Source organism: Cupressus sempervirens, chromosome 4 (assembly GCF_028749045.1).
Source record: "Cupressus sempervirens isolate cs-2001-9-10 chromosome 4, ASM2874904v1, whole genome shotgun sequence".
Lineage (NCBI taxonomy): Eukaryota > Viridiplantae > Streptophyta > Pinopsida > Cupressales > Cupressaceae > Cupressus > Cupressus sempervirens.
Window position 1 is genome coordinate 617,980,905 of NC_143121.1, and position 13,537 is coordinate 617,994,441.

Here is a 13,537-nt window from a genome sequence, read left to right on the forward strand (position 1 = left end):
CCATTAAATTCACAGTGACTCCATGAAGGAGGACCCTGTCAGCGGACCAGTTATTACAAAAGGTAGTCATGATATGGGGTTTAAAACCATGTAGTCTCTCCAAGTAACTGGTCACCTTTCCTTTCTATAAGATGTTCCAAAATTCCTTGTGAGCCTTCCATTCATCACACTTTTTAGGTTCTTGCTTCCATGGTTCATCCCCCACATTTAGAAAACAAATAGAGCCAAGAACTAGAAACAAACAAACACAGAGAGCCAAGTTAAAATAAAACTAGATTTTTGTCACTTGAAAAGGAGCTCACTTTTTCAATGATACATGCAAAGGCTACATTACATTCATATGAGTGTACTTCCTCTGGGAAGGTGATCTGACAACCATAAGGTCACTCCATAAAATCATTAAATTTCTAATCCAGGAAAATCTTTCCCACTTTGGAATGAATGGCATCATAATTAATCATAGCTTTTAAATCAACATGCTTGTTTAACTCATCAAGCCACCTTACCTTATATTCTAACTATATCACATGATTGGCTATCTAGTTAGCAACCCCATTGGCCTCACAATAAGTATGGGAAATGACAACTTTTTCAAATTTATGTATTAGGGATTTGATCTCCATGACCATTGTTTCTATCGTCCATTAAATTGAATTTTTGTTCTTCAAAATGTTAACAATATTCAAAGAGTCACCTTCCAACCATAGGTTAGGGTATCCTAGATCAACTACAATCTTTTATAGTGTATAGGGCAGCAGTAGCTTCAGCAATATGATTGTTAGAGTGACCTATAGGAACTATGATCGCATAAATAACATTTCCCACATGATCTCTCAAAACTCCCCCACATCCCACGCTTCCCAGATTGCCCTTAGCAGCTCTATCAAAGTTCCCTTTAATCCAACTGTTAGGAGAATTATTCCATCTTATGGTCAGTCTTGGATTATTAGTTTTCAAATTAGGATCTTCAGATCTCAAAGGGATATCAAATTGAAATGTTGAACAAGTTTTCCTCTAAGAAATAAAATTCTGCTTGAAGGCTTTAATGATATTCTGTCCAAGCACCCATCCTAGTAATTCTTTATTTCTAAATATTCTATTATTTCTCTCTTTCCAAATACCCCACCAGAGATGAGGAAGAGTTAATTTCTAGAGAAATTGAACATTAGGGTCTTTCAAAGGATAATTCCAACTTTTAAAAGAAAGCTTAACATTATTTTTGTGAACCTAGGTCAAGCTCTAGTAGTTAAGAATCTCAGCCCAGACTTGTTGAGTATAAGCACAATTCATAAACAAATGATCTCTATCCTCAAAACCATTTTTACATAAAGAGAACCTATTAACCATATTAATGCCTCTTTTTTGCAGATTGTCCAATGTTAGAATTTTGTTTTGAAGCATTAACCAATAGAAGATATTAATTTTGGGTATGAGACCCTTAATCCAAGCATAAGACTAGAAAGGATGATTACCCTTTTCCCTAGAAGCAAAGATAGTGGAAAATTTAAATAGGCCACTTGGATCAGCATTCCATATTATCTTATCTTCAAAAGATGGATAAAGAGAGACAACATTTAGAGATAGTTCAATGTTATTGAAACCTTGATCAATATCAGATAAATTCACCTAGGAATTATTCTGCCAATAGCGAGAAACTAAAATGCCATATCTCTGTTTGTATATATCAACTTGAGCCTTATCCTGAAAATCTTCAATCAGAGGATGATCCTTTAACCACACATCTTCCCAAAATCTCACCTTGTGCCTATTTCCAATTTTCCAGGAGCGCCCTTTTACAAGAGTCTTCTTTGTCCCTTGAACAACTCCCCATATGATAGAAGGATGAATAACATTAGGAGAGGAGAAGAAATCATCTAGAGAATTAACATTGAAAAGGTAATTATGTTTCCAAATGGTACTCCATTCCTTGTTATCATGATAAGTTCTCCATCCTTGTTTAGCCAAGAGAGCTTTATTCATATATCTAATTTTCCTAATTCCCAATTCTCCTTCACTGAAGGGCTTACAAACTTGATCCCAAGCAATTAAATGCATTCTCTTTTTTTCCTCAGTGCCAATCCATAAAAAATTTCTTTGAATCTTTTCAATAGCCTCTACAAATTTTAAAGCAATTTTGAAAAGGCTCAAGGCATAAGTAGGAATGCTTTGGAGACAAGCTTTAAGAAGAATTAATTTACATACCTGACTTAGAAGATTACCTTTCCAACCTACCAATTTCTTGTTAAATTTATTAATGAGATCAACCCAAAAGGAATTAGGGACTTTCAAGCCAAGAGGAGGACCCAAATAGGTTGAAGGGAGAGACCCTATTGAACAACCATGAATCTTAGAAATTTTATTTTGCCTAGGAATAGGAGTATTGAAAAAGAAAACAACACTTTTATTCCAATTAATCAATTGACCTGAGGCTAAAGAATATAAATTAATGGCTTGCTTAAGATTTCTGGCTTCCTTAACTTCAAATTTACCCATAAAAATACTATCATCAACAAATTGACCATGCAAACAAATAAGAAGGTGGGAAGAGGGTTGCTAACCCTTAATGACTCCTCTTTGGACCAAATCCCCAATATATATCCCCAAACAGTCAGCCATAATAACAAATAGAATGGGGGATAAAGGATCTCCTTGTCTCTAACCCCAGGATGGATTTAAAAAATGAGAAGAGTTACCATTAACCAAAATCGCAATAGAGGAAGTTGAAATTAGCTAAAGAATGACACTAACAACCTTTTGGTCAAAGCCAAGAGCATATAATTTTTTTGAGAGGAAATCCCAATCAACTCTATCATAGGTCTTGGCTATGTCAACTTTCATAATAAAGCCTTGATTATTAGAACATGACAAGGAATGGATATTCTCATGAGCAGAGATAACAAAATTAAGAATTTGTCTACCAAGGATGAAGCCATTTTTTTGATCAGCAATGATCGAAGGAATCACCAGTAGCAATCTGGAAGTGAGCACTTTAGAGATAATTTTATAGAAAGAATTACAAAGGCTAATTGGTCTGAACTGATCACGAGAGTCAGCTCAAGTTTTCTTAGGAATCAGGCAAAGGAAGGTGGAATTTATTTCCTTCAGCATCTAGTTTGCTCCATAGAATTCCTTCACAGCATCACAAACATCTTTTCCCAAAGGTTTCCAAAGTTTCTGGAAGAAAAACATAGGAAAACCATTTGGACCAGGTGCTTTGTCTCCTCCAAGAGAGAAAATAGCTTTAAAGATTTCTTCATCCTTTGGAATTGAGCTTAACAATTTATTTTGTTCCTTCGTAACCAATGGAGGAATCACTCTTAGGAGATTAGCCTGATTATCCAAATTAATATTAGGGTCAGCAGTCATTAGAGAAGAGAAGAAACTCACCATTTTAGTCATAATTTCCTTGTCCTCAGTAATTTTTAAGTCTCCCTTTTTAAGATGTGAAATTTGAGTTTTGGCTCTGTGTTTAAGGGTGGAAAGATGAAAAAATTTGGTATTTTTATCCCCTTCACTCAACCATATCAATCTAGACCTTTGTCTCTAATAGATTTCTTCTTTAGTAATGATGTCATGATATTGGGCTAGCTTTTCATTTTCTTCTAAAAGAAGGTCAGGAGTATATCCTTCTTTCTAAATTTTATCCTGATTTTTTTGGATTTCCTCCTTCATAGCATTTTTATTCTCAAAAAAATTCCCAAAATAGTTTTTATTCCAAATTTTAACTTCCTTTTTGACATTTTTAAGCTTAGAGGCAACTCTAAAGAGAGTTGTACCTTTAATATCAATACTCCACCATTCTTCCATCTTACTTTCAAATAGTGGGTGTTGCATCAACATCTTTTTGAATCTAAAAGGAAAATTCTTCTTTAAATTAATCTTTGCAGCAATTAAAATGAGAGGAAAAAGATCTGAACCAATTCTTTGACAGGCTTCTAGCTTGCAAATAAATTCTTTAGTCTACTTAGAAGAAATAAGGGCATAGTCTAACCTCACCTAGATATAACCATTACCCACTCTCTTATTACTTCAAGTAAACTAGATTCCTTGAAGATCCATATCCATCAACCCCTCTTTGTTTATAAACTCTAGAAGGTCCAATCTCCCCTCCAACTGGGTAGCATTACCTCCCATTTTTTCATGATCATAGAGAGGAACATTAAAATCTCCCATAATTATCATTTGTCCAAATTAATCATTACTTTTAATATTAGAGATAGCATCCCAAACCTTTTTCCTTAGGTTCTTAATGTTGGGAGCATATATATTAACAATATACCAATCCTCCTTTTGGTCAACACTAGTAATATTGACCTTCATAAGATATTTACTGGCAAACAGAATTGTTCCAGAGAAACAATTCTTCTTCCATAACATCAAAGTTCCCCCTAAAGCACCCTCTGAACTACTAGCATTTATAGAATAATTTTTAAAGGCTTTAATATGCACAGCTTTCTCTTTATCCATCTTTGTTTCTTGCAAAAGAAGGAAATCTAGCTTTTGTTCTCTAACAAAATTCCTAACTACATCTAGTTTATGGACACTATTCAGACCCCTAATATGCCAAGAAATAATTTTCATTTCTACCTTTTAGGGGTAAAATCTAGACTAGTTTCTTGCCTACCATCAGCAATATTTTGCATACTCTCTAACTCTCTGGTTTTCTTAGAGGGTCTTCTTCCAAGTTGGCCCGGGGAACCAACATTGAGTTTCACCTTGAGTTCCTAATCTGCTCTTTTTGTAGATTTTCCTGGGGTAGATATCTGTGGTTTCTCTTTGGTTTGCTGATCTTTTTTACTACTTCTAGTCTCTACCCCCTTCACAACTGTATTGCTCTTTTTTTTAGCCTATTTCCTTTGATTTGGTTTAAGCATTGAGTTTACTCCCTTTTCCTTTGAAACTTCTAGGATCATAGGATCATATGTAGAAGTATCAAAATCATCTTAATAACTTAATGAGTCAAACACTTGAATCTCCTTGGATAGGGAGCAATGTAAATCTCCCTCCTCAGGTTGGATTTCAACTTCAACCAAGATTTTGCCTTCCTCAAGCATGATCTTCTCATCTACATCTTCCCACCAATCTTCCATCTTTTGGTAAATAACAATTTGTTTTGTTAAATTATCTAGATCATCCATACTTTGTTTAGGCACCATGGATTTAAGCTAAGATCCATTCCCTTCTTTTTCAATATTAACTACCTCAATATCCAGCTCAGAAACATTCCCTTGCTCATGAATGTTCTCAATAACTTTTTCTGCCTCAGCATGTTGAGCTATTAAGTCCACATTTTCCATTTTCTCTTTTGGATGTGAAACTTTGGGTTTCCAAACTTTCTTTTGCTAAATTTTAGCCTTTTTCACCTCCTTTTCAATGCCTAGGAAATTTTTACTTTTGGTAGGACAATTTTTAACCAAATGTCCCTATTTTTTGCAAGCATACAAAGAGTTTGGGAGATCTTCAAAAATAATTTCTTGGGTTATTTTACCAAACTTAGAAATTAGTTCCACCTTATCTAGGAAATGGTTCAAATCAACCACTTTAACATAAAGTCTAGCACTTTGAAGTTTAGTTCTAGTAGCTGTAGCATGATCTAGAGCCACTAGTTCACCAAAAGAACTAGCAATACCTTTAAAGATGTCCTCATGCCAAAATTCCAAAGGGAAGCCAGGGAGACGAGCCTAGATTGGGGTTGTTAAGAAAAAAGAATATGAAAGATCCATATCAGGCTCCCATCTTTTAATAGTGAGTGAACATTTTCCAAAAGACCATGGTCTTCCACAAAGAACCAGATTCAAATCTTCCTTATAGTTGAAGATAAACGAGAAGAAACCATTTGAAATGGGTGCAATATATACCTCTCCTTGAATAATGCATTTCTATTTGACCATTTCCCTTAGCGACTCTAAATCTGGTCTTGCCCCTAAAAATTTCCCCACTAGGGTAAAATCCATGGAAGACACATAAAAATCAACTAAAGGATCTGGGATAAAGATTTGAATCTCACCTTTCTCCCAGCAAGATTTAACAATCACCGACGGGAAATATGATTTACCATTGAGTTTTTTGCCAAATAGGGAGGACCAAGACCTTTGGCCTGATACCTTCTGCCCTTCTGAGATATTTTTTGTTATAGATTCACCATCCAAAGGGATTTTCTCCTTCTCAAGAGCCTACCTTGACAAAGCAGTAGAAGTATCCAAAGGAAGGTCACAGACCCCACACTTACCAATGTCCACATTGTCTAGAAGATAATAATCTGTCCCGTCATTCTTTTTAGATCCCCCTATGGTGCCCCCTAGATCTATACCTTGTGCTAGATTCTCCTTGACCAAATTCTTGCCTTCCAGTGTTCCAACTAATTCAAAAATAGAGAGAGCACTTATGAGCACGAAATCAACTATATATATTATTTATTGTTAGTTATTAGATTTGTTTAAATTAGTTAGGAGATTTCTTTCCTTTAGTAGGTAATTCGTTAGGGGAGGATGGAAAGGATAGAAGGTTAGAATGTTAGGAAATAGTAGTTAGAAAAGGGTTAGTAATAGATAAAATAAATAAGTTGGTAAGAAATAGTTGTAGTAATGTATTTGGTTAGTGGCTTACAAAATTTACTATAAATTATTCAATTAATAATTTTAGTGTTATAGTTAAGGTACTTAAAGTATGTTGAAATTTATTTTATATATGATCTATTATATATATTTATCTTATTCATAATCACCAATTGATCAACTTAGTATATTTAGGTAACGAATAATATGGTGTGTGTGTATATATATATATATATATATATATATATATATATATATATAGGTTGTGATGTTTGAGGATTCATACTTGTATTTATTTTACTATGTCATCTATTACAAAACATTGCAAAAAGTGTTCCACATTCAGATCTTGATGTTATTAGAATGCAAGGAATCCTATAGTGATACTAAATCCATATGGATACAATTCTGCTCCTCTTGTTATTTGAACACCCATCAGGAAAGGCTACTAGGTCTTTAGATTACCTTTAGATTATCAGTTTGAATACAAAGATTTCATGTTTGTAGGTTATTTATTAGCTCACCTATATGGTTTTGACAAGCACAAAATGTTACAAGTAACTTGAAACATATTAGAAAGTACTTCCACAATCCAAGGAGCCATTGACACAACCACCATTATCGAATGTGCATACTAGTTCAATTTAGACTAGTAAGTGATACATTGATCTCATTCAAATTTGTGTAAGTCATTGTGGTGATGTTATTATCAAAATAAGATCTGACCAAGTTGTGTTAATGAGCATGCTAGTGTGAGTATTACTTTGACAAGTAAGGTATGAGGAATAATGTTACTCACTTCAACCTAACCAATAAGGCATCACTTTCAATTTGGACAATTTGTTTAAGGGAGTTGAGTTAGGAAAAATAAAGTTTGAACTGGTATGATCATGTGTTAATGTATCTTGTTAGCCTTTTCATCCATAAGCCTCAACTATAACTTGACTAGAGTAAGACAACCTAATTAGTTTAAAAACAAAATTAGTTGTGTTTTTCCCTATAAAAGTTGGGCATGACAAGCCTATTTTCATTTGGGTTGATTCGAGACTTAACTATGTTTCCTAGTTAATTACCCTAATCGATTATTCACTCAAAACATGAATAAGTATCAAAGGAGGAAACTAATTCCTCACTTCTCACTTTTAGAAATTACAAATTTGAGAGTTGTTTCCAAAATTCTCTTCTATAGGATTGCATTTCTATTTATTGTGAGAGCTACAGGCATGGGATCTTTGTGACATCAGTCTTGTTGGATCCATCTTGGGGAGACCTTTCTTTTTCATGACTTTCGATAGTTTTTGCGAGATATTAATTTTATCTGGTTGTTTTCTATTTTAGCCCTCTTGACTATTAGATAGGGCTCTCCCATTTTCATGTTTCATCTCTGTTTCTATTTCTATTTCTGGTAGCTATTTTATAGGAGGCTGAGAACTAGTGTTCCCCTTCATTTCTGATTGTTGGTTATTTCTAGTTGGTCGGGTATTAACATTTCCCAGTTTTTGAGATGAGGGTTTGGGGCTTCACACCATTATGCTAACCATTTTTGCATATGGTGCCCAAACCTCAATTTTATTTGATTTTTGTGGCTTTTATGCCCTAAGACCAAATGGGTTTTAATTTTGAAGTTTTTGAGTTTTGAATTTTTTACCTCAATTTATGTGTTGCCTAGTTTTCTTAGCACAATGTTGGTTGTGGAATTGGATCATCCATAGGATGTTAGTCAGACCACTCTTGTAGTTTTATGTTGAATTGGGATACATGTTGCATCGGGATACATGTTGCATCCATCCTCTTGAGTCTATTTTTAGTTGAGTGTGCTTTTTTTTTGTGTTGTCATCTAATCCTTATGTTATGATCTTCATAATGATGGTGTGCCACACACAAGCATGTATGCATGCAATTGCTAAGTGACTTGTGAGGCCTGATGTCCTATTTGTATTTCGGTTAAGTTATGACCATTTGGGTTTGGGTTAGGAATATGCATGCCTATAGGCACTCATTATTGGATGATCATGGAAAAGGTAGGGTAGCAACACATGGAGGGGGCTTCTATCTCATAGCTTTGTGTCTATTACACCAAAGGGTTGGTGTGAAGAATTTTTAATCAAGTGATAACTAAATAAAATACTAGGTAATGTAACAAAGATAATAAAATGATACTATATGAGAGCCTTCTATTGAGAAGTTGAGTTTGCATGATATCGAACTTGGGCTTTTTGATGCCAATCAACTCTCCATGCAAAAAGTCCCTACCGAGTTATGCATTGAGTATCTAACCAAGACCTATAGTACTTGCATTGCCTCATGATCTTGGTTTTAGTCATCTTATTGTCTAGTTTGAGTGTTAGACATGGATGCTTTCTTTATGTGTGTTTGTGGTTGGATCATTACCTCCATCAACATGGTGGGAGTAGACCTATGGGTTTCATGTGGTTGGAAGGCGTAGCTACCTTCACCACTACTAGGGACTAGTGTAAAAAGATGGTCTAATATTCCAGTGTGATTGGTGCTTGATATTTCACTTGGCATATTTGGGATTCTGCAGTATGCTTCCTTGTGATTTATGCTTTCATTGGAATGCTTGGATATCATGTTTAGATGATGTTAGTTTATTTGACATATTCTTGTATTATGATGCTAGAATATGATTAGATCATGTGATTTACTTATTTGGAATATCTATTGCTTTACTTGATTAGCATGTTATATTCCTTGTTCTTATGATGTTATTATGTGTTAGTAGTGACACTCTCATAAGACAACTCTAACTATTTAGTGGGCAGTTTGGGATGTTATGTGATGGAGATGGCTATGAATTTCAAGGTCTCATGATGTTATTATGGTTGGGAGGAACCATGCATGAGTTTTGTTATGTTCATTCATTGTGATGTTGATTTTAGTATATTTACTTTACTATTATGTTTTAGATGGTTAGATGAAGTTTTTTGTCTTGCAACAATTGTGTACGAGTATCTAAGCCTTGATTTTTTGATCCGATACTCCCTAGTGTGGAGGAATTGTTTTCCCTATCTCCTCATCTTGTGTTTACCTTTCTTGATATTGTGAATCCTTATGTGAGATTGTATACTCTCCTGTGCAAGATTGTACACTCTCTTGCATGAGACTTGGTGTTTCCTCATGCACAAGCTTGCATTTTTTCATGTGGTGCCTTGTACTTCCTTGTGTAAGCCTCAACATCAGCGCAGTGGTTTTGGCTACTAGGCCAAGTAGTTCTTCATGTGAGAGGGTAGTTTCTCATGTGACATGTTGAAATTCCTTGTGTAGAATAGTCTATTGGGGTTTTCTTGTGCAAAAAAATAGAGAGCATCTCCACTATTCTTTAGAGAAAACAATTTGGTGTTTTGTGTACCCTTTAGGATTTCTTAATTTTCCAAGCTTTGATAGATCAAATATTATGTGTTCTATTGTTGTCTTTGGCTTTCATCTTCAGTTTGAGTGTGCTAATTGGTAGTGGAATTTAGAGATTCATTGGTTGTCGAGATTGTTGGTTAAAGTCTTTCATTGCAATATTTTTGATCCTTGTATGTTGATTGTTGTGTGCATCCATACTTGTTTGAAAGAAAATATCTTGGCTTTTATTTATCCTTGTTCTAAGGAGCTCTGGGCAGGGCATTACAAACTATGATAGAATAAAAGATTAAGACTAAATGGGTAACATTGAGACAAATCTCTTAATTTTGAACAACCCATAAAAAATAAGGATGCCCAATAATTAGAGCTTAAAATGATAATAAAATTGAGTAGATATTAAATTTTTTTGATAGGAAAAATAGGGTTTGAAGGGATCTTGAAACCCTTTACAAATCAAGAAATTTTCAAAGAAGACCATTCTAAACAAAACTACAATCCTAAGGTGAAACAAAACAAGACATAGTGACCAAGGTGACATCATAGATAACACAATACTCATCAGCCACACAAACAAGTTTTGAATGGGCACCTAAAACCCCAAATAGGTTTGGAAGGGTACCTGAAACCCTATACGAAACAACCACTAAAGGTGAAATGAGTCACCAAACAAAAGGTGACCAAGGTGGCAACACAAGTAAAAAAAAACACTACAACCACAAAAATAGGTTTTGATCTGGTACCTAAAACCCCATGATGAGACACATTTCAAAGAAATAAAGGCCAAAAGACAATACAAAGACCAACAGGCCAAAAGCCAAGAGAGCGAAAGAATCAGCCATATCAGACATTTCCTTTAGAGCCCTTCTTATTAGAAAATAATCCCATATCAAAAGTGGGATTGGATGGATTGACCTTTTTTCCCTTTATTGTAGTCCATCCATCCTCCACCAAACTAGCAGCCTTCTACCACTTAAAATTAGCACCATCATAGCTAGTTCCAGAAACCCTCGAAGGCAGGGAAAATGCCACAAAAGAGGATGTGACAGTAGAAGCCTAAGATAGAACAACATCATGCAAAAAAGGAACCATAGGAGGAACTACCTCAAAAACACTAGAAACCAGAACAAAAAAATCAGATGGACCCACAACCACCATAGAAGGAGCCAACTGTGGATCCACCAAAAAGATGCTAGGAGTGGATGGACAAATAGAGGCACCAATAGAGTCCATATGAGAAACTAGGATATAAAAATCTAGAGACGGATCAGTTGCCACCACAAAAGGAGCCAAAGGAGGGGATAGACTAAAATAGATAGCATCAAAATCCACAATAGAAACTAGGATGATAGAATCTACGATGGACCAACTACCACCATAGAAGGGCCAAAGGAGGATCCTTCATCAAGAAGCCATGAGAAGATGGTTTATGAAAAATAGTAGTGGAATCCACCACTAAAGTTTCTTGTAGAGAGTCACCATTCCCCACAGAAGGGACCTTATGGAATGCATAGTGATCATCTGACCCCCTTCCACCAAGAAGGGGACATTTTTGGTCTAGATTTATTGAAAGAGCACCTGGCAGCTAGGTGACTAGTCAAGTCACAATTCCTATAGTGGAAGTGGATGGCCTCATAGTCAAGAAGAATATTCCAAGAACCAAGAGGAGAGTCTAGTGAAATCATTTTTGAGAGTCCCTTAGAAATGTTGATCTCAACCAACATGCAAGCATACATCGTCCGATACACTTTGGAAGTAGCCGTATCAGTCATCACAAAGTCTCCAAGGGTATTCCCCACCTCCTTTAGGATAGAGTGTCACCAAAGGTGAAGGGGGATATTCAATAGCCTTACGCACAAAGGGAACTTATTAAAAGATTCTATCAGTGGGTTGAAATCCTTATGCCAAGTTTTAGCCATCAAGGGAAACTTCTCATCCCAAGTGAAGGTTTTGCTGAAAATAGCATTATTTTCCTCGATAGTATCAAATTTCACAACAAAAAAAGGCCCTGCCAAAGGGTAAATCTAGGTAATCTCTGAGATGAAGGGCTCCCAAACATGGAAAATCCATGCATGCAAATCTAAAAGGGAAGGCCAAAAAACCTTAAAGTGAAAGATAGCAGTCATGTCCAAGAAATTTTCCCTATTGATAGAGATCTTATCAACTATAGTAAAATTTAAAACAAGCCTTTTCAGGTTACATCACACAATAGGCACAGTGTCACAGAGCCCCAAATGTATAGTATCACAAAACCTTGGATGCACAATTTGACCACCAATACCAATCTCATAGGCAGCCACATCAACACAAGAAATGGCCAAACCACCCACAACACCTAGTGAAAAAGTATTCCCTCTAGGAAGAGAAGCCCTAGCCCAACAAGCAGAAGCCGAAGCGATCACCATAAAGTTGGATGCAAGAGTAGAAGTTGAAGTGACCATCTAAAAGAAAAATAGAGAAAGCCAAATTCAGATGTGGGAGATGGATCTAGGCTCAGGAGCCAAAGTTGAAGCTAGGCGAAGCCAAATCCAAAGTCAAAGCTAGGTGCAGGGAGCAAGGTGGGAAAAAAAATTTGACTGTTGGAACTCACTTTTCTCAAAAAAATTAAATAGATATTAAATGTTAAAGTACCCATAGACACAAATAAAAAAAATCAAATACGAAAATGGAATACCTAAAGAATTAGGAAAAAGAAATTGAAATCTGGAGAGCAAGAGATATTTATCCTTTTATTAATAGCTAATGGTTTCATGTGAGCTTGATGTTTAATGTAGAAGGCCTTACAAGCAAATAACTCCTACTTTGTATCTCTAAAAGCAATTATAATGTGTCAAGGAATCAATATGAGACTTAAAAGAGAACAAGAAATCACTACAAAGATATCAATACAAGGGATCCATAAGATGAAAAGGAAAGAATATCCTTCAAAAATATCAACAAGTTTAGAGACAATGAAATCAAGAACCAAGAAATCTGAATTGAAATTTGTTGAAAAATGTAAGCAATAAAATCAATTGTAAAATATGGATAAATATTTTAGTAGGTTATGAAAACTAGGGAATTCCCCTTTTAAATATGTACTCTATAATGGACCTTAGTTCTGGGCAAGACTAGAGGCTTTCTTTCTCTATTCTTTCCTACCAATGCTCGTTTGAATAGAGATATTGTAAACTCATTTGAATAATATAATCTATAGGGCTTTGGGATTTTACCAATCAAAATATGTATGTATGTATGTATGTAAATATATTATTAAATGGCTAATAAAAATAAGCATTCATAATCTTGACAAAACACTATGAACTAGCTTTCAAAAAATGTATATTTAAATTTTTTTGTTGACTAGTGTATATTGTGCTTCTCTTTTTCAACCATCTTTCCTTATTTAGATCTGAAAGATATTTGCAAGTGCACTATGATTATCAAAATGATATCAATGACTTTCAAATGCATAAGAAATTACACAAAAATAAATAAATTATAGACCATATATGACAATCTAACTAAAACATTATAACCAATAGCAATAAAAAAATGACAAGGATAATGTCTATCCATTCCAAAATGATACTTCTCTAAATATAAAAGAATTTCTATGAAGGTCTTTGAAGAGG